A 26,812-nucleotide genomic window follows, 5' to 3' on the forward strand; every position below is an offset into this window, starting at 1 on the left:
TGGCTCACTTGCTCACTAATTTACTCACTCTCACTGAGTCACTCTCTCACTAATTGACTCACTCTCACTGACTCACTCTCTCTCTCATAACTCACTCTCACTGACTCACTCTCACTAACTCACTCTCACTAATTGACTCACTCTCACTGACTCACTCGCTAATTGACTCACTCACTGAGTCACTCTCTCACTAATTGACTCACTCACACTGATTCTCTCTCTCTCATGGCTCACTCTCACTGACTCACTATCACTAATTGACTCACTCTCACTGACTCACTCACTAATTGACTCACTCACTGAGTCACTCTCTCACTAATTGACTCACTCTCACTAATTTCCACACTCTCACAGACTCACTCTCACAGACTCACTCTCACTCACTCACTCACTCACTCATTGACTCACTCTCACTGGCTCACTCTCACTGGCTCACTCTCACTGACTCACTAATTGACTCACTCTCACTGACTCACTCTCACTAATTGACTCAGTCTCACTGACTCACTCACTAATTGACTCACTCTCAATGACTCACTAATTGACTCACTGTCACTGAGTCACTCTCTCTCTTATGACTCACTCTCACTGACTCACTCTCACTAATTGACTCACTCTCACAGACTCACTTACTAATTGTCTCACTCTCAATGACTCACTAATTGACTCACTCTCACTGAGTCACTCTCTCTCTCACTAATTGACTCACTCTCACTGGCTCACTTGCTCACTAATTAACTCACTCTTACTGATTGACTCACTCACTAATTGACTCACTCTCACTGACTCACTCTCTCACTAATTGACTCACTCTTACTGATTGACTCACTCACTAATTGACTCACTCTCACTGACTCACTCTCACTCACTCACTGACTCACTCTCACTGACTCACTCTCACTCACTCATTGACTCACTCTCACTGGCTCACCATACCACAGGAATGTTCCACAGGCAAATAAAAACTTTCTTTACAGTATCCTTGTTGCATCCTTTTGTAGTGTGATCGAAGTATACTACAGTTACACATATAAAGGAATCAAGGCCGAAAGCAAGTACATTAAAAGGAAGTAAATATTGCCTACTTGACACTAGAGATATGGGAAATAGTAACTGTGGTTCAAGCATGCAGACAGTGCGGCTTGTTTGCAATTACATTAGAAATGCTAAATTAACAAGTGTCAGCAGGAAACAGACCAGAGGCGCCACTAGGGCAGAAGCCAGACAGAACCATCCTCCTTGATTGCTGTTTCCCCTCAGCGGAGTCCGTGCTGCATATACTTAAGGATCCTGCGAGGTTAATAAGGTCACATTTAAAATTCTGCTTTGGCTTACAGCGCTTAATATTTCACTGCTCCCACACGCAGGGTGCCAGAAGAAACGGATATGGTGTGATACATAGAAGTAAGAGGGAACAACTGTCAAAATTGAAATTACAAAAAAAGAAGGCGTTTTAATAAAGGCGCGTTGTTAGAAACCTGCATGCCATTGTACAACATAAACGTTACACAAATATACTAAGACTATACAATTTTCATTGTACAATATTTCTATAGTGGATTAAATACTTTAAAGTTTGGTGAAGTGGAGCCCCGCCATAAATCAGTGTGACTCTGGCCACACCTAACACATGGCTACCCTGCCTCGTCTAACATATAGGAAAACATCTACAAAAAATGCTTTCATTTATTCCAAATTATAAACACTTAATTCTGATAACAGAAATCTACAAATTTTTTCATACGGTACAATACGAAAATGCACCTCCTTATGAACCTTCCGTTTTCCTTCTACCTGAATGGAATTCTCTTTTCACTGCTCCTATGGGACAGAACAGCAACTTCTCAAGGAGATAGCAATCTTAAGTGCCAGGCCACATGTCTTTTATTATGCTGCCACAGTCTAAACAATTGGAACTTTTGACACCAAGCCAGACTTCTTGGGGCAGGGAGGAACTGATAACAGTCAACAGTTGTACACTGGCTCAGTTACTGCTCACACATTAAGCCACGGGTCACGACAAAGGAACATGCAGCTTTGTTATACCCTACATCCTTATATCCCAACTTTTAAGTGTGCTGCTGCAGTCTCTAACAGAAGTACATTTAAGAAACAATTGCAACATTTCACACCACGCCACACTGCTTGGCACATCTTTCTTTCTTTTTTGAAGCACAAGGTGTGAATACATTTAAAACGGACTGAACTGATAGAATAGCCTAAAGGCAGCATTACGTTTTTAGCCAATTACATCTCAGCTTTCTAAAACAAGCATTTGCAAAGCAATATGTATCGCATTTGCGAGAGTTTAAGCTTTTAGCATTGTAAATGGCAATGCTTTTATTTATGTTTTAAATACCAAAACATAAATAAGAGGCATTTTCATTTACAATGCCAAGAGCTCAAACTTGCGTAAGTGCGAGACCTATTGAATTGCAAATGCTTGTTTAGATTTGGAAATGGAGGCATCCTGATGTCCAAGGGCTGGGTTTTCAGAGTAAAATCTGTGCAGATGCCACAAAAGAGCACGTAAGTGTAGACAGGCCCACGGAACCGTAAAAACAGTCTTTCATATAACCCTGTATTTCCATGCAGAGCCCAGCAATGATCTACGTTAAATAGTGGCCTAAAGGTGAGAAATATTTTTTTCTGGATGAAAGACCTTCCCTAAACTGGTGGAAAATCTTGCTCCAGTGAAAATCTGATCTTTCACTGGGAGAAGTACACTTCATAATTTTCAGTAGGAAACACTGACTGCTGATTACCAATTTTGTCTTTTCCAGAATCTAAAGCATGATGTGTTATGTGGGAGCATGTAGTAACCAGTCATCCAGCTAAAGGAAGACTGGAAGTCCCAGAAGCTGTAGATGAGCAACAACTGGTGTCATCTTCGTTGAGAAGGCTTGTGGAGCTGACTTCAGTCTGAAAAGAAGTACTATGAATTGCCAATGTTACTAGCCCAAAGCAATTCTCTGTTATTTCCAGTGAGGCTTGGCAATTGGAATATCTAGGTAGGCATCCATCAGATCCAGCGTACTCATGAAAAGATTGGATGGAATCAAAGCGAGAATCCTTTGTAGGGTTTCTATTTCTATTTTGATGTCCTGTCAATTGAGATTCAACTTCTTCAAGTCCATCAGAAGGGGGCTGCCGAGACAGAAGAGTACTTATCAGTACTCCCACACTGGATAGCCGACCCGAGGCCACCTGTAATAGAAAACAACAGGATTAACAGAGCGGAAAGAAAAAAACACAAAACAAAACATAGAAGGCAGACCTTTTTTTCCACCAGGAAGAAGCAACATATAAAGACAGAGGAGACAGACAAGAGGAGGAGGCAGGATCCGAGAGAGAAGGAGACGCATCAAAGAGAGGATGTGACATGAAGAGAAGAAGGCTGGAAGAGGGACACCGATCTGTGTATGGAGCAAAGACAAAAGCAGTGAGAGGAGCCCAGAAGGTGTTGGCCCATGGCTCCGTGCAGGCGCGCAACACCCATTGGGCTCAAAGGGCTTCACCCCTCCATCGTGTGTGTCAGCCCAGCTGAGACAGCTTCCCGTGCACCCGCACACAGCCGCTCCCGAGTACTTCACAGGTCTTTAAAAGACCATTTACTTGCTAACGAGGCTCTATTGCTGGAAGAATCGCCCCTCCCGACCCCCCCCCCGAAAGTTTTTGTAGCCTCCCCCGAAATTTGGCTCTAGTTGCGCCTCTGCCTCCGTGCCTCCTGAGGAACAACCCTTCTGGAGAGGCCCTTGGACTCTCCTCACTCCTGAAGGATCATGACTTGCCCAGGTCAGTGCACGAGTACGCAGGTAGAGGGCGAGGAGAGAGATGAGGGTTTTCAGAGGGAGGACCTTTAAAGTGAATGAGAAGTCCTACAGGAAATAGTTTTTTCTTTTCGCTTAACCTGGTTCAAAATACACACTAAAGATGAGTGATTTAGCAAAGCAGAAAATCCTAAAATATATTTTTGGGTTGTTGTCATTTTTTTATTAGCTCTATAAGAAGGCATTCAGAAAAGCTCAGGGAAGATTAAGGAACAGAAAGAAGGAAATTACAGAAAAGGCAGTTCCTTAACAGTAAGAAACCTACAACACTTACCAGCGCTAACTATTTATTTCCCGAGGAACTCTGGAACTCTAAACGCCTGTAAAAGAGAAGGAGGGAAGAAAAGGGTTACTGGAGAAGAAATAAACATTGAGCGATCCACAGACAAAAGCCTAATTTAATCCATGGAGTTCACACTGTAAAGAATCATTTATTTTGTTTTGAATACTAGTCATAAATGAAAACACAGTAAAAAGAATACTCATAATGTCTGAAGTCAGTATTTCTATAAGAAGAAAGAAAACCTCCCCTACACCCCATGAAGGTTTAATCACTAGAAAGATGATAGAGAAATGGCTGTGACCCCTTCCTGTACAGGAAGTGGGCAAATAGCACCCTTCTTGACTAGAACTGCTACTCCTTCTAGAAGACTTACTTTTGAGGGGATTCTTGGACATGGGCATAAGTTAGTCTCCGAGAGTTCTGATAAAGATTGGAACTCGATCTATTAGCTTTTTTTTTACAATGCTTAGAACCCATCTGTCTGTTGTTATCTAACTCCAGGCATAGAAACATGTACTTATTCAACCGCCAACCCTTGGTTGTTGGCCAACTCCGCCTAACTCGGCATTGACTGGATTGCTGGTTTTTAGCACCAAATTCTTGCTCCTGTTTTATGAAGGGTCGAAAGGAAGAAGACTTGCCTTGGCTCTTCATAAGAACGATGATATCCCTGTGTTTTTGAAGGTCACCTGAAAGATCTCCATCTAGAGGAGCCAGATGAGTAAGAATAATCCTTCCTAAAAGAAAAGGAATGCTGATGCTCTTTAAAAAGATGATGGAGCTTATCTGACAAACCTGTGCCAAATAATTTTGCTCCCTCAAAGAGACTCTTGAGGGCTGTTTGGGCTGCATCTGTGTTCCAATCCTTTAAATACAGATTCCATCTAGCGGTCACAGAAGCACCGCTTGCCAGAGCCCCAGGTCTCCCCACATGGGAAGAGATACCTGAGAGCAACTCCATCTGACGTTCCAGGGCCTCCAATAATTCAAAACATTCAGAGCTTTCTTGAACACCTTCAAAAAAGGTAATAAAGTCTTGACGTCTGAGATTAAGGATTGTGCTGTGTCTGCTCCATAAACACCAGCTCGCATTGCCGCATGTGATCCCGCAAAAACCTTCTTAAGGGAGGAATCCACTTTCTTATGGGCAGGAGCCTTCAAAAAAATTCTTTACCATTGACGATCTGCCCATCACATTTGCTATCACAGAATCAACATGAATGTTATCCGGTAACAGAGAGTTAGTGCATGTTCTCTAATAAATAAAGTTTAGACGAAATTCTTGCAGGAGTATCCTTTCTGGATCCTTCCATTCTTGTTTGATTACTTCCATGACAAACAAATGAATAAGAAGTCCAGCATTAGTTGGCTGCTGCAACTGGTGTAGAACTGACTTTTGAGATGCAGAAGGTCTCTCAACAGGATTGAAACCACGATTGATGTGAGCCAAAACGTCAGGCAACACCTATACTTGCCATTTTGTTCTGAAACAGGGAAATCATTCTCTGAGTCAGATGAAACATCAGATGCCAACAAAACATCAGATAACTTACCACTAATCTTAGAATTGTCCTTCTGGAATTCCCTATATGTGTCCAGAACAGTTTTTCTGATCATTTCCTCCTTGCGCCTTCTCTTGGGTGAAGGAAGGGAGCTTGAGGAGTGGGGAGAACTGGATTGTGAGGAAATGTGCCTTTTCGTTGTCGAATGGTTCCCCAACATGACAACTTCAAAAGTAATCCATCAGCTGATTATCATCACACAGACTTACCTGCACACTCTCCTTGTAATATGCAGGCTGTAACTGCGCTCCGAAAACGAAAGTCTTCGCATGTGCAGACTCCCAGAAGCACCTTACAAGTGTGAGAACGGGCTGCTTTCCTTCACCTCCTGCCAACTGGAAAGGAAGGATCCTTGCACACTGAGGGCCTTTTTTATGAGAAGTGTTGCATCGCTGCTTTGTCGCAGTGCGTCTTCCTTGCTACACCATCGATGCGTCATATTTACTGTATGACGCATCAATGACAGATACGGACGTATCTGTCATGCAAAACTGACACATTGCTGGAGTTTGTTGAAAGCGTGACGCAACTCCAGCAATGCAGGGGGGAGGGCTATGATTATAGCACTGTGTCACCCTTACGACTGCTATGAGGCAGGTGTAAGGATTTGACGCAGTGGCGTCTTAGAAGTGGCACACTAGAATCTTATAGATTTCAATGCGCCACTTCTACCAGGCTTTCATGCGAGGAAACGCCCACCCTTCATACATTTTATCTGATGCAGGTATAATATAGCGCAGGGCTTTATGAAGTGATGCATCTTCCTAGATGCGTAACTTCGTGAATATGGAGCAACGTGGCGCATTATTTATGCCTCTGCAGCATCACAAAAAGTGACGCAACAAAGGCGTAAATGTGACGCAAGGGCTCATAAATAAGCCCCTCAGTGCTAAATTTGTAAAAAAATGAAGTACCAGGGCTCAAATTATTACTCACTGATCCACTACAGCAGACACAACCCACCTCAAGTTTTAACTGCAGGTTTAGGTTCAAGTTTTATAATTTTGGAAAGTTATATTACATAGTTTAATGCTTCACTAGTTAACGCTGCTTAAAAATACACACACAGCGCCATCATGTGGTGGTTTTTCATAAATACGTAATGATGTTAACAAATAAGTGCTGGTGCCGAGCATCAGAAAACTCCGAAACAAATTAAGCACTGGCATTTAGTGTACCCATCCAGGTCACAAGAGAGGTCTTGGCCGTTGTTTAGGCAAGAACAGGCCTAGGCCCTGCACACATGCTAGATTAGCAAGATGCCAGGGCAAAAATACACATGATGTGGGGCACTTTGGGCAGGGTACCCTGCCCGTATGCCATCCAGGCACATTCTTGTCCTAACAGCAGTAAAAATCTATTGGAAGAGCACAAGTTTTGTACAAGTGAATGTCATTTGAATTTTGCAGCTAATAAAGAGGGGAGGCTGCATAGTGCTTTCAGTCTCTGCCTGTCCTATGACAAACAGACGGCCTACTCACCTGCCTGTCCCTGTTTGCCCTGAGCGTATATAGGGGCCCCAAGCCCAGCATGCCAGTCATCCTCGAAGGTACAGGTGCGTGTTTGACTCACAAGTTCCTTCGGTCCCTCACCCCCTGATGTTTAGGAGGGTGAACTTGCGCACTGACTCAATGGCCCGCCTCACCAGTCCCTCCTCTCGACTTGGTGCTGAGCCACCAGCTGGATAGAGCTGCCATCAGAGGTGCATTACAGTAAGGGAGCACTGGGTCCTTGTTGAAGCACGGCAGACCTACGGGGACACCAGGTCAGTGTGCCACCACTACTACTGACAGGGAACAGAGACCAAGAAGGCCCAGGCCAGCGGCTGCAGCACCGATTGGAACACTGAGGGGGCACAGCACCTTGGAAGAACACTGGGATAAGTGAAATATCTCTCTGCCCATCCTTTCTTTATCCCAAGTCTTTGCACCTTTGAGTTATAAGCGCTGCACAAGGCCAAGCTGGATATTAGTCACTGGGACCCCCTGCGCATGGTGAGCAGAGAGGCATCTGTGAGGAGATAGTATTTGCTTTTGAAGTGAAGGCAAGGGTTGGGGTGTTTTAGGACAGAAGGTGTCATTGAAAACTGTTTTAGGAACACGTTTCACATTTAAAGATACAACAATAAGGACTGGGAACACCAACAGAGAAGCCGGAGTGAACCTCAAGAGGGAAGGTCCCAAAGACTTTAATGTAGTCTCTACCCTCCAGCAGTCGCCAGACTGACTTAATGCTCTGTCCTTCCTGCTCCCACCCCCCTGTTCCATTGACTCAATCTGTTTGGGTTCTTAGTCTCTTACAGAAGTGTGGACCAGCCACCACATGGGTCAGCCACAGGGACGCAGGGGTTAATCTGAGTAACCCAGTAGTGTGAACTGATCCAGAGGACTGATGGGAGCATCAAAGGATGCTGCACCCTGCTTCAATATCAACAGTTGATCACCTAATGGTACCTTTAGGATGGCCATCCTCTTAAAAGAATCACAAATAGGAAATGTCACTCTGGGAAGTCCTTTTACATATGCAATGGGACATGTAAAACATATGCAATTGTGTTGCTTGTAAAAGAACAGTCCATTACTCTCCCCTTGGGAACTCAGTCAAAATAACATAGGTTCATTCAACCATTCACACTTGTCGTATCCGTACCAACACTCAATTACACCCCAAATTCAACTAAAGTTAATTGCCACAATCGTATAGAATTGGTAAGATCTTTAATGTCGCGTCTTTCAAAAGCACATCCAAATTAGAATTTTCTATATCAAAATGTATCTAATGATTACATAATAAACAATTGTTTATAAAGCATCAAGTTAAAAACGCAATATATAATGCATTTAAAATATTGTTTTTAAGTGTAACAGTGAATTATAGTATATATTCAGTGAAATTAATGGAATATGTTGCTATAAGTTGCTATAAAAATCAGGAAGTTAATATCCCCTTACACTCCAAATAGGCGGCTACGCTCCTGTACGGAAGACCGCCTAACAGAAACAAAGGCCAGGAGGGAAAGATGGGGCGGAAGAACCTTCTCCCACCTGGCTCCCAAACCTCTGGAACTCCATTCCGTTAGAATGTAGAAGGATAGACAGTGAACTACAATTTCGAAAGCAAATAAAACCTGACTGTTCAAGCAATACCTCTAAGTTACAGGCACCTACTCAGTTACTAATCTTATAGCGCTGGGAAGCCTCAGGGCAGCCATGCGCTCTATAAATTCCCAATAATAATAATAATAATAATAATAATAAGTGGTAGGAAGTAGGCACAAACAAAATCTCTAGACTGCAGTCCAACAAGGTAATTTCTTTTTACTCTTAAAGATACTGAAACAGGTGCACACTTGGCTTGTATGTTTTCAGTACAATGTGAAAACCTTGGCTTGTTGGAGACGTCCTGTTATCCCCAATTTACAAGGGTCACCCCAGGTAGATCCTCTAAGCCCCAAAAAGTAGACACACTCTTTTAAGTAAAAAGGAGAACTTGCATTTGCTTCTCTCTCCACCCCAACTTGGAGCCAGACAGACCCGTCAGGGAATCTCTCATTCACATGTGGTATACAGAGAGCCAGCCCCACCTTGTAACCCTGAAATCAGTACCCACACACAATAATTGGAATTTAATTGAATGATTCATTAATATGTATGATTTGTCTACAAATCATGTGCATTCAAGAGATTGGGAGTATTTCAAACGGCTCAGCTATAATTACACATATTAGGGCAAGGACCTGATATGCCTCGAACACTTTTCGGGCCTCATCTATGAGGCCCTACCGGCACTATTGCGCCACCGTAACGTCACTTTTTTGACGTTCTGGTGGCGTAATGTGCCACCGGTATATTTATAAGGCCACATTAAGCCAGGTTACGTGGCTTTTCAAGGCCTTATAAATATGTGCCACTTTCATGCAGAAAACTGCATGAAAGGAGCGTTCCATTGGTGTTACTGGGGGTGTTCCCAGCAACATCCATGGCCTTTTGTCACTGCTCCAGATTTACAAGAAATTTTAAGTCTGAGGCAGCGCCAAAAACCTACGCCTCACTTAGGGAGGCGTAAGAGAGGCACAACGAGGAGAAATATCTTTATTTCTCCTCGTTTTTACTCTTTCTATGTGTGCTGCATTCTGCAGCACACATAGAAAGACCGGCACCTTCCTGCACAAAAATAATCTTCTCCCACAACGCAGGCACCCTTGCACCATGGCGCAAAGGTGCCTGCGTTGGGGCACGGCAGCCCATTGTGCACCAGTGCAGGGAAAAAGGACAGGAATGCACCGTCTCTAATAGATACTGCACATTCCTGTCCTTTTCTTTTGCTGTAGGGCAGCGCAGCAATAAGGCCTGCTGCACTGCCCTATGGCAAAAGACCCATAAATGAGGCCCTCCATCACTCATTCCTATTCTAGTAGCTTTCAATCAATCAGGGGTTTGTTAAGCACGCTACTCACCCATTAGGGTCTCAAGGCGCTGAGGGGGCGTTGGGGGGGGGGGGAGGGGTCGCAACTCCACTAGCCGAAGAGCCAGGTCTTGAGGGCCTTCCTGAAGGTGTTCAGGGAGGAGGCAAGTCTGATGTGTGCTGGGATCTCGTTCCAGGTTTTGGCCGCAATGTGAGAGAAGGATCTTCCACCTGCTCTGGCTCTGAGGATGCGTGGGGTTTCGGCCAGTGCGAGGATGGAAGATCGGAGGTTCCCTTTGATTACGTGGAAGTTGATTCTGTCGTTGAGGTATTTGGGTCTGGTGTTGTGCAGGCATTTGTAGGCGTGGGTGAGGATTTTGATAGTGACTCTTTTCTCCACTGGGAGCCAGTGGAGCTTTCGAAGGTGTTGGCTGATGTGTTCGTGCCGGGGGATGCTGGGGATGAGTCGGGTGGTGGTGTTCTGTATTGTCTGGAGTTTTCGGAGTACAGACTTGTTCATGCCAGCGTATAGTGCGTTTCCATGGTCCAGTCTGCTGGTGATGAGTGCGTGGGTGACTGTCTTCCTTGACTCCAGGGGGGATCCATCTGAAAATCTTGCAGAGGGTGCGGAGGGTGTTGAAGTAGCTGGAGGCGACGGCGTTGACCTGTCGGTTCATGGTGAGGGATGAGTCGAGTACGATGCCAAGGTTTTTGGCGTGGTATGAGGGTGTCGGTGGGCTTCCGAGGGCTGTTGGCCACTAGGTGTTGTCCCCTGCTGAAGGGGTGGTTCCGAGTACGATGACTTCTGTCTTCTCGGCGTTGGCTTTGAGGCAGCTGTTGGTCATCCAGATGACGACCTCCTGCATTCCTTTCTGGAAGTTGAGTCAGGCGGTGGCGGGGTCTTTGGTGAGGGAGAGGATGAGGTGGGTGTCGTTGGCATAGGAGATGATGTTGAGGCCATGTTGTCGGATGATGGTGGCGAGGGGGCCATGTAGATGTTGAAGAGGGTTGGGCTCAGCGATGACCCCTGTGGGACTCTGCAGGTGATTTCCATGGGATCTGAGAGGAAGGGCGGCAGTGTAATTCTTTGGCTTCTTCCGGTGAGGAATGATCGGATCCAGTCCAGGGATGTTCCTTATATGCCGGCGTCGTGTAGTCTGGCGACGAGTGTGCGGTGGGAGATGGTGTCGAAGGCTGCTGATAGGTCGAGTAGGATGAGGGCTGTGGAATGGCCTTGGTCCAGGAGGGTGCAGATGTCATCTGTGGCATCGAGTAGAGCGGTCTCTGTGCTGTGGTTGCTTCGGAAGCCGGATTGGGACAGTTCGAGGATGGCATTGTTTTCGATGAATCGTGTCAGTTCCCTGTTGACTGCTTTCTCTGCCACTTTGGCCGAGTAGGGGAGGAGCTAGATGGGCCGGTAGTTCTTGAGGTCGGTGGGGTCAGCTGTCGGCTTCTTGAGCAGGGGCCTGACTTCTGCGCATTTCCAGTCATCTGGGAAAGTGCCTGTTGCGAAGGTGGTGTTGATGGTGCGTTGTAGTTTGGGCGCAATGGTGGTGGCGGCTCTGTGGTAGATGTGTGGGGGGCAGCGGTCAGTGGGGGCCGCTGAGTGGATGCCTTTCATGGTTGAGGTGATGTCTTCGGCTGTGATCGGCGTCCAGGTGGAGATAGTGGGCTGGTCAGTGCGTGTGGGGGGGGCGGGCCAGCTGTGGCATCAGGTGGAGGGTCGATGAAGTTGTCGTAGAGGTTTTTGATCTTGAGGTGGAAGTATGTTCCAAGCTTGTCGCATAGGTCTTGGGACGGGGTGATATCTGTGGCTTCGCTGCGAGGGTTGGTGAATTCCTGGATGACAGTGAAGAGTTCCTTGGAGTTGGTGGAGTTGGTGAGGATTTTGGTGTGGATAAAGGTCCTCTTGGTGGTTCTGATTTGGTTGTGGTAGACGGTCATGGCATCCTTACAGGTGGTTTAGTTTTCAGGTGTCTTGGCATTTCTCCAGTTCTTCTCCAGGCTCCTGCAGGTGCATCTGGCTTCTTGGAGATCGGTGGTGAACCAAGCGGCTTTTCTGGGGCGCTGTTTTTCAGTGTTGAGTAGCTTGGGGAGCTTGTCTGCGCAGTTGGAGATTCAGGTGTGGAATTCTCTGGCTGCGGCGTTGGTGTCGGATGCCGATGCCGATGTGTGCTTGTCTTGGGTGAGGATGGATTTGAGTTGCTCGTCGGTGACCTTGCTCCAGTTCCTTTGTGGTGGGAATAGGGCTGGTTTGGGTGCCTTGGGTTTGTCGACGGTGAAGTGTACACAGTGGTGGTCTGTCCATGGGGGCTGTGTTGTGTGGCTGAAGTGGACGATGTTTCCTGCTGCGAAGATGGGGTCGAGTGTGTGTCCTGCCCTGTGGGTCGGTGTGGTGACGAGTTGGTTGAGTCCGATGTTGGTGAGGTTGTACCGGAGTGTGGTGGAGTTGGGGTTGTCGAGGTGGAAGTTCAGGTCTCCGATGAGTATGTAGTTCATTGAGGCTATGGCATGGGGCGCGATGAGGTCGGTGATGGTGGTGGTGAAGGTGGGCGGGGGTCTGTAGACGAGGGTTTCGGCGGAGTGTGGAGGCTGGTCTGGATCAGGAAGTGCAGGTGTTCGGCGGAGGGGAATGTTTTCGCTGGAGGTGGTGAGGTGGAGGGTGTTCTTGTTGGCGATGGCGACGCCCCGGGCTGATGTCGTGCCAGACGAGGCGTTGGTCCAGGTCTCCATGAAGAAGGCGATGTCTGGGAAGAGAGTCGAGTAGGTTCCCGATCTCCACGGCGTGTTTGTGCAAGGAGCGCACGTTTGAGGAGGATGCATCTAAGGGCATCGCTGGTGTTGGTTTTGGTGGTGCTGGAGCCCGGGTTGGTGGTGAAGGTCTGGCGGCAGTGGAGGCAGAAGCACTGTCCGTGGGTCGTGTTTGGCCTGGCCTGTTGGCAGTCTCTGAGTCTTCCGGGGTTGAGTGCGTGGAGGGCGACTGTGTTGTAGCGGTGGGTGGTACGAGATGCAGGGTCCCTGGCGTTGGTCACGGGCTGGTTTTGGACGGACACAGACTGGCTGGCCTTAGGCACGCCTTTGGCGTGCCCTCTGCGCGTGTCTGCTGCACGGCCGCGCGGCGTCCTCCATTAAGTAGGGGAGGGGGAGGGAAAGCGCAGCTGGGAGGCAGGAAGGTGGGAAGCGGCAAATGGGAGGTGGGGCCTAATGAGCGCCTGAACCAGAGTAGGGGGGAGAGGAGCTAAATAGAATATAAACAATAAGCAAAACAAAACTAAAGATAAAAAACAAGCCAATCAGGCAATGCAATGCAGCAATGCAGGACAGGCACAGAGAGCGGGTTAGGAGCGGTCTCAAACCCTGCTCTACTGGGTCAGCGGCGGCGTTGACGGCCAGGCGGAGCTGCATTGAGGGAGAGTGGTTCCCAGGGCAGACGGTCAGGGCCCTCGCTGAGCTTTGTCTCAATTAGTTGTAAACAGCCTTCTAACAACATGGTTGAGTAAGTTGAGGCAGGATCCCAAGTCAGATGGAAGGATCTCAAGTCACTGGTTGTGCCCCTCCTTGCCTGCTCGATGCTGCTTGTTACCGCTGTATGCACTATAAGCTGCTCTTTTGTTCCACTAGTGTTCACTTGGCCTGGTTGGCTCGGTTGACTTCTTTGGCTTGAGCAACAAGCGTTGAGAGAGTAAACACTGTCATTTAGGCTGTACTTCCTTGTGCACATCTTTGGTATGGTGTGTTAAGACAGATGAGGGTAGGTTCCTCCAGTGCAGGATGAGGTCACAGAGTGTAAGTCCCTCCAGTGCACGGAGAGGCAGCTGAGGGTAGGTCCCGCCAGTGCAGGCTGAGGTCGCCAAGTGCAAGTTCCCCAGTGAATTGTGCAGTACCTGAAGGCAGGTCAATCCAGAGCTTTGTGAAGCAGCTGATGGCAGGTACATCAAGTGCACAGCTAGGTCACTGAATACAAATTACTCCAGTGCGCAGTGTGACAGCTGAGGGTAGGGTCCTCCAGTGCATGGTGAGGTCATAGAGTGCTGGTCTGTCCAGTGCACTGTGAGGCAACTGAATGCAGGTCCCTCCAGTGTACGGTGTAGTCGCAGAGTGGAAGAATGTCCAGTGACCTGTGAGGCAGAATGCAGGTGCCTCCAGTGCACGGTGAGGTTGTAGAGTGGCGGTCTGCCCAGCGACATGCGAGGGGCAGGGTGCATGTGCCTCCAATGCATGGTGAGATCGCAGAATATAGGTCTGTCCAGCGACCTGCGAGGCTGCAGTGTGCAGGTGCCTACAGTGCACGGTGAGGTCACAGAGTAGAGGTCTGTCCAGCGACCTGCGAGCCTGCAGTGTGCAGGTGCCTACAGTGCACTGTGAGGTCGCGGAGTGAAAGTCTCTCCAAAGCACTATGAGGCAGCTGAGGACAGGTCTCTCCAGTGCTTTGTGAGGCAGCTGCGGGCAGGTGCCTCCAGTGCATGGTGAAGTCGCAGAGTGGAAGAATGTCCTGTGACCTGTGAGGCAGCAGGGTTCAGGTCCCTCCAGTGCACAGTGACATCGCAAAGTGGAGGTCTCCCCAGCGACCTGCATGGCGGCAGGGTGCAGGTCGCAGAGTAGTTGTTTGTCCAGTGACCTCTGAGGGGGCAGACTGCAGGTGACTCCAGTGCGTGGTCAGGTCGCAAATCGGCGGTCTGTCCTGTGACTTGTGAGGCGGGAGGGTGCAGGTGCCTCCAATGCACGGGGTGAGGTCGCAGAGTGGCGGTCTGTCCCATGAGCTTTGAGGCGGCAGGGTGAAGGTGCCTCCAATGCACAGGTCACAGAGTGACGGTCTGTCCAGCGACCTGTGAAGCTACAGGGTGCTGGTGCTTCCAGTGCACGGTGAGGTCACAGAGCGACGGTCTCTCCAGTGAACTGTGATGCAACAGGGTGCAGGTGCCTCCAGTGCCCAGTAAGGTTGCTGAGTGGCGGTCTGTCCCGTGACCTGTGATGAGGCAGGGTGTAGGTGCCTCCAGTGCACAATGAGGTTGCAGAGCAGAGGTTTGTCCAGTGACCTGTGAGGCCGCAGAGCTCAAATACCTCAAGTACACGGTGAGGTCAAAGAGTTGAGGTCTGTCCAGTGACCTGTGAGGTGGCAAGGTGCAGATGCGTCCAGTGCATGGTGAGGGCACAGGGTGCGGGTCTGTCGACCTGTGAAGCTGCAGGTGTCTCCAGTGCACAGTGAGGTCGCAGAGTGGCAGTTTGTCCCGTGACTTGTGAGGCGGGAGGATGCAGGTGCCCCCAATGTGTGGTGAGGTTGCAGAGTGGCAGTCTATCCAGTAAGCTGTGATGCGACAGAGTGCAAGTGCCTCCAGTGCAAAGTGAGGTTACAGAGTGCAGGTCTCTCCAAAGCACTATGAGGCAACCAAATGAAAACAGGTCCCTCCAGTGCTTTGTGGGGGAGCTGGGGGCAGGTGCCCCCAGTGCACGGTGAGGTCGCAGGGTGCCGGTCTGTCCCGTCACCTGTGAGGTGACAGGGTGCAGGTGCCTCCAGTGAATAGTGAGGTCGCATAGTGGCAGTCTGTCCCGTGACTTGTGAGTTGGGAGGGTGCAGGTGCCTACAGTGAGTGGTGAGGTTGCAGAGTGGCAGTCTATCCAGTAAGCTGTGATGCGGCAGAGTGCAAGTGCCTCCAGTGCAAAGTGAGGTTACAGAGTGCAGGTCTCTTCAAAGCACTATGAGGCAGCCAAATGAAAACAGGACCCTCCAGTGCTTTGTGGGGGAGCTGAGAGCAGGTGCCTCCAGTGCACAGTGAGGTCGCAGGGTGCCGGTCTGTCCCGTGACCTGTGAGGTGACAGGGTGCAGGTGCTGCTGAAAACAACAAGAGAGTGAGGGAAAAACGACAAATATGGGCCACTCTTAGTCCCCCAAACTAAATATAATCAAAACAACGAAAGAGTGTGCCTGGAATTTATTAAAAGAGCACAAATGTAGAACCCAACTAGGTTTCTTAATAAAGCCCTCACTCACCAACCTGGTTGGTGACATGCTTCATCTTTGGGCCCCACCGGGAGAGGCCGAGTGCTACCCCGGTGTGCTTCGACGCCAGAATTACTGCGGAGCTGGTGGTGTGTGTGGTGAGTAGTGAAAGTGTTTGTTAAAAGTGTCTTGTTTGTGTCAAAAATAATACACTTTATTAAAAGCCAAACAGACATGTATAAAAACAGAGTGTGGGACGTGAGAGCTGAATAGATTGTTCAGCCAGATCCCTCATGATATGGTCAACATGTTTCTGCCTATGTGCTATGTTTAAACCGGCATTGGTCAGGACCAAAAGAGACGTGAAAACCTCGGCGGTATGGGCGTGCTAAGGCCCACTCTAACCTGAGGTTATAAGTGTGAAAATATAAAAATTATGGTGACTCCCGCACTGGAGAGGAACCAAGTTTATTATGGCGGGTAGTCAGAATCTACACCATGGGTCTCGGGAGGGGGGTGGAAGCTACAATGGCACACCGCCCGCTCAGATAGGCACCCGCTTGGCACCTATGTGATCCCTTGATAACCGGACCCCGATGGTGCAGGTGCCTCCAGTGCATAGTGAGGTCGCCTAGTGGCAGTCTGTCCCGTGACTTGTGAGGTGGGAGGGTGCAGGTGCCTACAGTGCACAATGTGGTCGCAGAGTGGCGGTCTGTCCCATGAGCTGTGAGGTGCAGAGCTCAAATGCCTGGTATATAGTACCAAGATAAAGTATTTAGCGTCCCTCAGATGCACTCCGTCTATGGTCCGCAAAGGGCCTAATGTATGTTTAAATCAATTTTACAACCTTTGTGTGTTTGAAATCCAAAAATTCTTTTTAATTAATCATCGTAATTCAGAATCATGATGCTCTTCATGTATACAGATAAATTAGATTCAATACATCTTGAGTAACAGTGTTATATGTGAATGTCCTTTAAATAATCCCAATGCATGTCAAGTCGAAAGACTCTTCATCAGGGGAAAGTAATCCTGTAAATGAATAAATGAGTTGCGGTCACTTTCAAGACATAGGACCTAGGGTTAAGAGCAATTTAAAAATAATACCATAATTCACAATGTCATGGGAAACATAATATTAAGCTCATGGAAAGTAAATGAGGAACATGTTAAATAGGCAACTGGATACTATTACAAAAGCACAGGGGATGGTGAAGTGTTACGTGATGGAAAGGGTGCACGAGGTACAAAAGTAAACGTTGTAAACAATTGTATGCCATTACGAGGATAAGAAGAAGTGGTGGAGGGTGCACGGAGTTTGTGACGAGAAAGGTGAAACGGGGAAAGTAGTGTGCACCGATAGTTCAAGTGAGGGACTAGACGTGATGCGGAACGATAAGCGTGAAAACGACGTAAGAGTTCAGGAAACTGAGTGAATCAAATTAAATCATGTCAGAGAAAACGAACCACTCTGCGGCTGGAAAGTCAGTGAAATTACTGCGGATCCGTGACAGTGATCGGGGTTCGCCGCGACGTAGTATCTATAAATAAATTCAGGAAAGTGAAGAGCGTGCTACATTGGGAGCAAAAACGCTCAGAGAAACAGCGCGTCAAAAGAGGACGCTTACCTATAGATCAGAGATCTCCCAATAAACCACAGCATAAGGAAGTATCAGAAGGTTTGCGAACGTGTGGGGTTTTAAACACGTCAAATGGTAGGACAAAGAAACAGGACTAACGAAAAAGGAAAAGCGCGCCATGTTGAACTGGTAATTCTCTGTAACTAAAAAGTTGCGAGCGCGTCCAAAGATACTTAAGAGGGCCCGGTTCAAAGAAGTGCAAGGAGGGAAGACGGACAATTCTGGATAGATATAATAGAATGGGAGCCACGTTGGGATGGTGTAAGACCCATTGAAATGAGGAGCAAAGAAGTGCAGAAAGGGAAAACGGACAATTCTCGGAAGATGAAGTAAAATGGGTGCCATGTTAAAATGGTGTAAAAACGGAAAGGATAAAAAAATGGGAAGACAAGAAAAGTGGAAGAATAAGCAATGTGGTAAAGTGGAGGAAAAAGTTGATAAAAAGAGAGCTGGTTAGAGTTCAAACATAAAAAAATAAGGGCAAATGGTACCAGTAACATAGTAAAGTGGTGTGTAGTACCCGGATACATAGTTCACAAAAAACAGCTGTATTCCAAACGGTCATTGAGCCCTTTGGGGTGACAAGAATCACGTTTTTTTATCCAGATAAGTTCTTTTTGTAAAAGTCTTTTATTGTTGTCAACTCCTTGTACCATGTTCACGACTTCTAGTACCAGAAATCTCAATTGACTGATGTTATGTCTCTCCTTGTTGAAATGTACCGCAAACGGTGATTTTTCTGATTTGGTTCTGATGTTGCTCTTATGTTCTGTTAGTCTCACCTTGATTTTTCGTTCGGTCTTTCCCACATATAATAGTCCGCAGGGAAATTTTAATAAGTAAATTACATTTTTTGAATCGCATGTAGCAGTGGTGTGTAGCCGAATTGGTGTTCCTTTGGTAGGATGTAGAATGCTGGTGCCTTTGATGATGTTATTACAGTGACCACAGTTTAAGCAAGGGATTGTTCCTCTGAGAATAGTAGTTATCGGTTTAGATGGTTTTGATAGAAGTTCCTTCAGATTTTTTGTGCGCTGGTATGCGAATAGTGGTTGTGAGTTGAAAATCCCATTAAAGTCACTTTCATTTCGGATCATAGGCCAATATTTCAGCATCACTCTTTTGATTTGTAGACTTTTTGCTGAGTATTTGGACACAAATACTGGTCTATTAATGGTATCCGATTTCTTTTGGCTATTTAGTAGTTGTGTTCATTCAATAGCCTCTGCTCTCTCGATGGCATTGATTATGACAGGGGTATGATATTTTCTTTGTTTGAATTTGGTAATTAAGAATTCTTTGTTTTTATCGAAAATTTCTTTGTTCGATGAAATTTGTTTAATCTTTAAGATTTGTAAGTAAGGTAAATGTTTTTTCAGTGAGGTCTGATGGCAACTGTTGTAGTGTAGAGTATTTTTTCTGTCAGTATCTTTCTTATAGAGGTCTTTCATACATTTTTTGCCTTGTTTCATGACAAGTACATCCAGAAACGGTATCTGATTAGAGTTGATATTGTGAGTAAACTGAATTCTATCATCGATGGTAATCAAAAATTCTAGGAATTGATGAAGATGTATCTCCAAAACTGTAAGATTTTATCGCACCACTCCGAGATAGATAAGATGTGATCACGTTCTAGTTTGTGCATATAGAGATTAGCATAGCATGGAGCTGCACAATTGCCCATTGAAGTGCCAGATAGTTGTTGGAAAAATGTGTTATTCCATCTAAAATAGCTATGGTGTAAAGTGAATTGTAGCAATTCTAGTATGAACACTTTTACATTTTCTTCAAGGGGTTGCTCAATTAAAAATGGTTCAACAGCTTCAATTCCTTGCAAATGCGGAATGGATGTGTATAGAGCACACACATCGATGGTGCATAAGGTAATTGGATCTTCATCATTCAGCTCAATAGTATTGATTTTGTTGAGAAAGTCAGTGGTATCACGTATATAAGTTGTCATCTTTTGAACTATGGGTTGTAGGTATTTGTCAATGTATTTGCCAGTGGGTTCATGGATCGTATTGATGGTAGACACGATGTGCCTGAACGGTGGATTTTGCAGATGTTTATGCACTTAAGGTAACATGTACAATGTAGGGCTGCTTGGATTTTTTAGCAGAAGGTATTTCATGTCTTTATCGGTGATGGTTCCTGAAGATCTTGCTAGTTCAACAATGGTTGTAAGAACTTTTTGGAAGGCGTCCGTGGGATCTTGAGAGAGTCTCATGTAAGTGGATTGGTCTGATACATGTTTGGTGACTTTCTGGTGATAGAAAGAAGTGTCCATGACCACAAGGGCCCCTCCTTTGTCGGCTTTACAGAATGTAATGTCTTGGTTATTTGTGAGATTGGTTATGATTTGTTTTTCTTTTGGTGTCAAGTTCGAGATTTTCTAATTGGGCTTTTGATGTATCGTTTTGAGTTCCTTAAGTACGATAGTTTCATAAGAATCCAAGATTTTGTGGCTGACGGGGGCCATAAATGTACTAGAATGTTTCAAGCCTGTGGTAGTATCCTGGGAGACAGAAGGTTGGTGAGGAACAATGTTGTTGAAGAAATGTTTGAGACGCAGATTTCTCATGAATTTGAACACTGCGATTTCAGTGTCCAATTCATTGGAGTGATAGGTAGGTATGAATGATGTACCTTTTTGGAGCAAGTTTATTTGTTGTTTTGATAATATTGTGTTTGAAATATTGATAATCAACGATGACTCCTGGTTGATTTCGCCACTGGTTGTTCCTTTGTTTTTGCGTTTGCTCTTCCTGGTTCTGCGGGCGGGTGTTGGCCTGTCTCTAAAAAAGGCTGTCCAGATGAAGTGCTTGTTGTTGGGATTTCATTTGTATCTCTTTGTTTTTGAACGTCTTTATTGGGATAATTCTTACCCGTCCTAGGCCTATCCATAGATTCAGTGGATGTGGAACTTTCTCCATCTGTTGATCTGTTGGTAAAGGAACGCTGTTGTCTTCGTTGCGCGTAAATCTCAGCCCAATTGTATACCTCTCCGAGCTTATAATCAATGGTATCACGTTTATACTTCCTGCTCTTTCTCTCATTGATTTCTCTGGCATATTTATCAAGTTGTGTATTAACGACGTTGAGCATAGTATCAAGTTCGTCGGTAGATAATCTTGAGCTGAGGTCCCTTTTTAGTTGTTGGATTTCCTTATCTAAGTCTTCAAGAATTTTCGCTAGTTCATCTACGATGAGTAAAATTAGATCTAATGAACATTTATTGAGAATAGCGTACCATTTTTCTGTGAATTTAGGATTATTTTTGCAGAGAGTTGACTTCAAAGAAATTCTGAGACCACGTGGAATTCTTTGTGCCCTATGGTATCTCAGTAGGGTACTGGCGTGTAAACGTTGGTTTATTTCTCTCTTAGTTATATATAGTAATTGTTTCATCATGGCCTGGGTTGAAGCAGAGCTGGTTCCCGAAGGGTCCGTGTCTTGAATTAAGGCGTAGATTCGATTAGTTTCCTCGGCCGTGAAGCCGAAAGTTTCTGCGCGATTATCTGTGATGTTGGTGATTTCTTCATATGACATGGTAAACGGGGGTAGGTGCTCTCACTGGCGGGCAGTAAGAAATACAAGAAAATCAATAGTGAGGCACACTGGTAAATTGGGTAAGTCAAACATTTTCAAACAATGATATAACTTGGGTGCATGTGAGGTATCTCCCTCTGACCTGAAGGGAGTAAACCCAAACTGGTATATAGCACCAAGATAAAGTACTTAGCGTCCCTCAGATGCACTCCGTCTTTGGTCCGCAAATGCCTCCAGGACACAGTGAGGTCAAAGAGTGAAGGTCTGTCCAGTGACCTGTGAGGTGGCAGGGTGCAGACACCTCCAGTGCACGGTGAGGGCGCAGGGTGCGGGTCTGTCGACCTGTGAAGCTGCAGGTGTCTCCAGTGCACAGTGAAGTCGCAGAGTGGCGGTCTGTCCCGTGACTTGTGAGGCGGGAGGGTGCAGGTGCCCCCAGTGAGTGGTGAGGTTGCAGAGTGGCAGTCTATCCAGTAAGCTGTGATGCGGCAGAGTGCAAGTGCCTCCAGTGCAAAGTGAGGTTACAGAGTGCAGGTCTCTTCAAAGCACTATGAGGCAACCAACTGAAAACAGGACCCTCCAGTGCTTTATGGGGGAGCTGAGAGCAGGTGCCTCCAGTGCACGGTGAGGGCACAGGGTGTCGGTCTGTCCCGTGACCTGTGAGGTGACAGGGTGCAGGTGCCTCCAGTGCTTAGTGAGGTCGCATAGTGGCAGTCTGTCCCGTGACTTGTGAGGTGGGAGGGTGCAGGTTCCTACAGTGCACGATGAGGTCGCAGATTGGCGGTCTGTCCCATGACCTGTGAGGTCACAGAGCTCAAGTGCCTCCAGAACACGGTGAGGTCAAAGAGTGGAGGTCTGTCCAGTGCCCTGTGAGGTAGCAAGTTGCAGATGCCTCCAGTGCAGTGTAAGGTCACACAGTGCAGGTCTCCAAGTACCTCCAGTGCACTGTAAGGTCACAGAGGGAAGTCTGTCCAGTGACTTGTGAGGCGGCAGGGTGCAGATGCCTCCAGTGCATGGTGAGGTCGCAGGGTGCGGTCTGTCCCGTGACCTTTGAAGCAGCAGATGTCTCCAGTGAACAGTGAGGTCGCAGGGTGGTGGTCTGCCCTGTGAGCAGTGAGGGGGCAACGTGCAGGTGCCTCCAGTGCACAATGAAGTCGCAGAGTTGCTGTCTGTCCCATGAGCACTGTGGTGGCATGGTGAAGGTGCCTCTATTGCACAGTGAGGTCGCAGAGTGACGGTCTGTCCAGCGACCTGTGAAGTCACAGATTGCAGATGCTTTCAGTGCACGGTGAGGTCACAGAGGGACGGTCTCGCCAGTGACCTGTGATGCAGCAGGGTGCAGGTCCCTCTTGTGCACAGTGAGGTTGCTGAGTGGCGGTCTGTCCCGTGACCTGTGATGAGGCAGGGTGCAGGTGCCTCCAGTGCACAATGAGGTTGCAGAGCAGAGGTTTGTCCCATGACCTGTAAGGCCAAAGAGCTCAACTGCCTTCAGTACACGTTGAGGTCAAAGAGTGAATGACTGTCCAGTGACCTGTGAGGTGGCAAGGTGCAGATGCCACCAGTGCAGCGTGAGGTCACACAATGCCAGTCTCCAAGGGCCTCCAGTGCACAGTGAGGTTGCAGAGGGAAGTCTGTCCAGTGACCTGTGAGGCGGCAGGGTGCAGAAGCTTCCAGTGCACAGTGAGGTCGCCGACTGGCAGTCTCTCCAGTGGCCTGAGAGGCAGCAGGATGCAGGTGCCTCCAGTGCACGGTGAGGTCGCAGAGCGGCGGTCTGTCCAGCAGCATATAAGGGGCAGGGTGCATGTGCCTCCAGTTCACGATGAGGTCCCAGAGTGGGGGGTCTGTCCTGTGACCTGTGAGGTCACAGGGTGCAGGGGCATGGCTTCAGGAGGGCGTTTGGGTTGCTACACTCTCCTAAAAAGGTCTTCTGTAGTAAATATGTGGGTACAGGGGCTTTCAGACGGGTATGGTGAGATATCTGTTGGATTTCACCTGGAATTTTTACATCCATCTTACTAAGAAAAACACACACACTCTCTCTCTTGTCTCTGTTTTGAAGGCCTTAAAAATAGTTGGTCAGTTCCGAAAATATTGTGTTTTAAGTAGCCCCTCTTTCCGTTGCCCCTTACGCCCCCTCATGCCCTGCTTCTCATATAATGTATGTTAACAAGATATGCCAGCGTGATTGTTGGGAAATCTGAAGCTCTGCTCTCTCCAATGGAGGGCGAGGCCACCGAGGACGGACTCATCTAGAGTAGGGTAATGCCACATAGTGCAAGTTTCTCTACAGCAACCAGATAAAGATCACATAGTGCAAGTCCTCTATAGTGGGTAGGCCACTCTACCAGTTGGTAAGGTCACATAGTGCAGAGCTCTCTATAGCAATCAGACAGAGATCACATCGCAGGTGCTCTATACCAGGCAGGCCAGTCTACAGAAGGCTAAGGCCGCATAGTGCAGGTTCCTCTACAGCAGGTTGAGGCCACATAGTGCAGATTCCTAAACAGCAGGCAGAGTCCACATAGTGCAGGTCCCTCTATAGTATCTAGACAGAGGTCACATAGTGCAGGTCCTCTATAAAAGGCATATCCCTCTATTGCAGGCTAAGGCCACATAGTGCAGGTTCCTCTACAGCAGGTTGAGGCCACATAGTGCAGATTCCTAAACAGCAGGCAGAGTCCACATAGTGCAGGTCCCTCTATAGTATCTAGACAGAGGTCACATAGCGCCGGTCCTCTATAGAAGGCATATCCCTCTATTCCAGGCTAAGGCCACATCGTGCAGGTTCCTCTACAGCAGGTTGAGGCCACATAGTGCAGGTTCCATTACAGCAGGTCGAGGCCACATTGGCGAGGTTCCATTACAGCAGACTGAGGCCACATGATGCAGGTTCCTCTACAGCAGACTGAAGCCACATAGTGCAAGTTCATCCATAGTAGGCCAAGGCCACATTGTGCATGTCTTTCTATAGCAGGCAGGCCAGTCTACAGAAGGTTAAGGCCACATAATGCAGGTCCCTCTTTAGTATCCAGACAGAGGTCACATAGTGCAGGTCCTCTATAGAAGGCATATCCCTCTATAGCAGGCTATGGCCACATAATGCAGGTTCCTCTACACCAGGTTGTGGCCACATAGTGCAGGTTCCATTTCAGCAGGCGGAGTCCACATAGTAGAAGTTCATTTACAGTAGGTTTAGGTCACATTGGGTAGGTTCCATTGCAGCAGACTGTGGCCACATAATGCAGGTTCCTCTGCAGCAGAATGAAGCCACATAGTGCAAGTTCATCTATAGTATGCCAAGATCACTTAGTGCAGGTCCTCTATAACAGGCTGAGGGTGCTGGCCCACTAAAGAAGCAGAGACCACATAGTTCAGCTTTCTCTACAGCAGGCTGAGACCCCTTAGTGCACGCCCTCTATACAAGGTTGAGACCACATACTGCAGCTTCTCTATAGTCTATACCAGGCCGAAGCTACCTAGTGCTGCCCCCCGTACCAGGCCAAGGCCACATAGTTGCCACATTTTATTTTAGTTACTTTTGTGATTTTATATAGTGCGGACATGGCCAGAAGGCATCAGAGAGCTTTACAGCAGACGCATGATATAAAGGTACAACAAGTTACAGTTACAATAATTACGTTCAGACATATTGCATCTGTAGCTGCGACCAGGACAAGTGCAACCATTGGACAAGAGACCTACACGGTTCAAGGATTGATTAGGATAGTGGGGACATCCAATGAAGGTAGTTCGTAATCTAGTTTGAAGAGGACGAGAGACTGCACCACTGTTTTGAGGTCTTGTTCCTGGTTCAGTTGTCTGATGCCCCACAGCTGCCTGAGTTGGTGTTGTGCACTTTTGGCCATGGCTGTGATGTGGCTGTGGAGGTTTAGATGATTGTCAAGGATGATACCAAGGTAACTAGCACTCTGCACAATGGCAGGGCAGCCAAAGTTGGCTATCCATTCCTGTACTGGGGTTTTTGCTTTCGGAAGTGAGATCAAAAGAAATTCTGTTTTAGTTGGGTTGAGTTTTAGATAATGGTTAGACGTCCAGTTTTGAATCTTTAGGAGTGTAATTGAAAAGTGTGATTGAAAGGAGGACAGGCCTTCAAGGGAAAATATTTTGTATTCTCTACTGTTTTAACACTATTAATTCATAAAATCGCTGTTTTTACTTCTTTTTAAATTTGAACATCTTTTTAACTGTTATGAAACCTGATCAATTCATCTGCATTCTAGTTATATTTTTTAATGTTTATTGGTGTTTTTATCGCTCAAATCCAGTGATGTATGTATTATACTTTCTGATTTTATAGTCTATAAGGACCGAAATAAAGTTTGAAAATGGAATGGAAAATATTTTCATGTATATTTGAGTGTCGTCAGCTTAGCGGTGTGAGAAAGTGACATCTTTCTTGCATGGTATGCCCCCACTTTTTGCTGAGTTGCTGAATGTACTTTGACTGAGTGTGCCCTGGACTCCTGCCAATCAGGTGCCCAGGGCCTATGTTCCTTCCCAAAAAACCTCAAACCCAAATTGGCAAACCCTGGCCACATGTCAGCCCCTAATAAATGGTACCCTAGGTACCCAGGGCCTTGTGACCAGGGAAGGCCTCTAAGGGCTGCAGCACTCATTGTGCCACCCTTAGAGGCCCTGTACCCTAACACACACACACTGCCCTTGCAGGCTGAGTGTCTGGGTACAAGACAAAACAAAGAGTTGACAAGGCACACATCCCTGTGTGCCATACCCACCACCTACACTGCCCTGGCATACATCAGCCACCCCTCTAGCTGGGTGCCCTATGCCAGTGGTGTGAGCACAGTAGCATGAGCCCTGTGCCCCTACAGTACCCAGGTCCATTCCTGGGCACTGTAAGTGCAGTGCTGCCCTTTAAGAGTACATGGTGCTGAGAGTTCGTCAAACACGAACTCCCCAGCACCTTAATGGCAACACTGAAGACTGAGAAGTTTGGTATCAAACGTCTCAGCACATTAAACCCGCACTGATGCCAGTGTGGGATTTAATGTACCAAGCACCCCAGAGGGCATCTTAGATATGCCCCCTGAAACCTAACCTACAATCCACGTCTGGTCTGGGAGGCTGCCTAGGCTGCCACACAGCAGACATGTTGCAGGACCCCTGGGTAGGAGAGCCCCCACTCTCCTGGGCCTGCAACAATGCACATCCTGGGCGAGGTGCTCGGTCTCCTCCCCCAGGATGGACAGGGGGAAGCTTCAAAGGCATGCCGCCTCTGTGAGCTTCCCCAGGGCACTTGCTGCCCCCATTCTGGCGGGAAGCGTGGCCGGAAACCCCAAATAAGGACAGGGGATGTGCCAGCCTGCCATCCTCACCCCTCAGGTGGGGGAGGCGAGGTGAAGCACATCTCCGGGTGCTCGCCATCTTGAAGATGGGAGGCCCTGCCCAATCAGGACTAGGCTACTGCCCCCCTCTCACAGGAGAGTGGCAGGATAGGGGGTGTACCCACCCCAGGACAGGGACCCATTGGTCCCTGCCCTTTACCTACCTGAAACGCCCCTAAATTTAGGGGCACCCCGAACCTTCCTTCCTTAGATTCCGAAAAACAAAGAAGAGCGAGA

General features: G+C 47.4%; 2 long non-coding RNA genes across 3 annotated transcripts in view; one reads left to right on the plus strand and one right to left on the minus strand.

The window, feature by feature from the left end:
• Positions 1–26,812, plus strand: part of LOC146821551 (uncharacterized) — a 675,073-nt gene that overhangs the window by 266,620 nt on the left and 381,641 nt on the right. The window lies entirely within an intron of this gene.
• Positions 1,428–17,753, minus strand: LOC146821553 (uncharacterized). The gene is made up of 3 exons (XR_014963181.1): positions 17,646–17,753; positions 4,105–4,150; positions 1,428–3,207 (listed from the first exon to the last, which is right to left on the minus strand). It is a non-coding gene; the product is annotated as an uncharacterized LOC146821553 (long non-coding RNA).

The sequence above is a fragment of the Triturus cristatus genome, chromosome 6 (assembly GCF_964204655.1).
Source record: "Triturus cristatus chromosome 6, aTriCri1.1, whole genome shotgun sequence".
Lineage (NCBI taxonomy): Eukaryota > Metazoa > Chordata > Amphibia > Caudata > Salamandridae > Triturus > Triturus cristatus.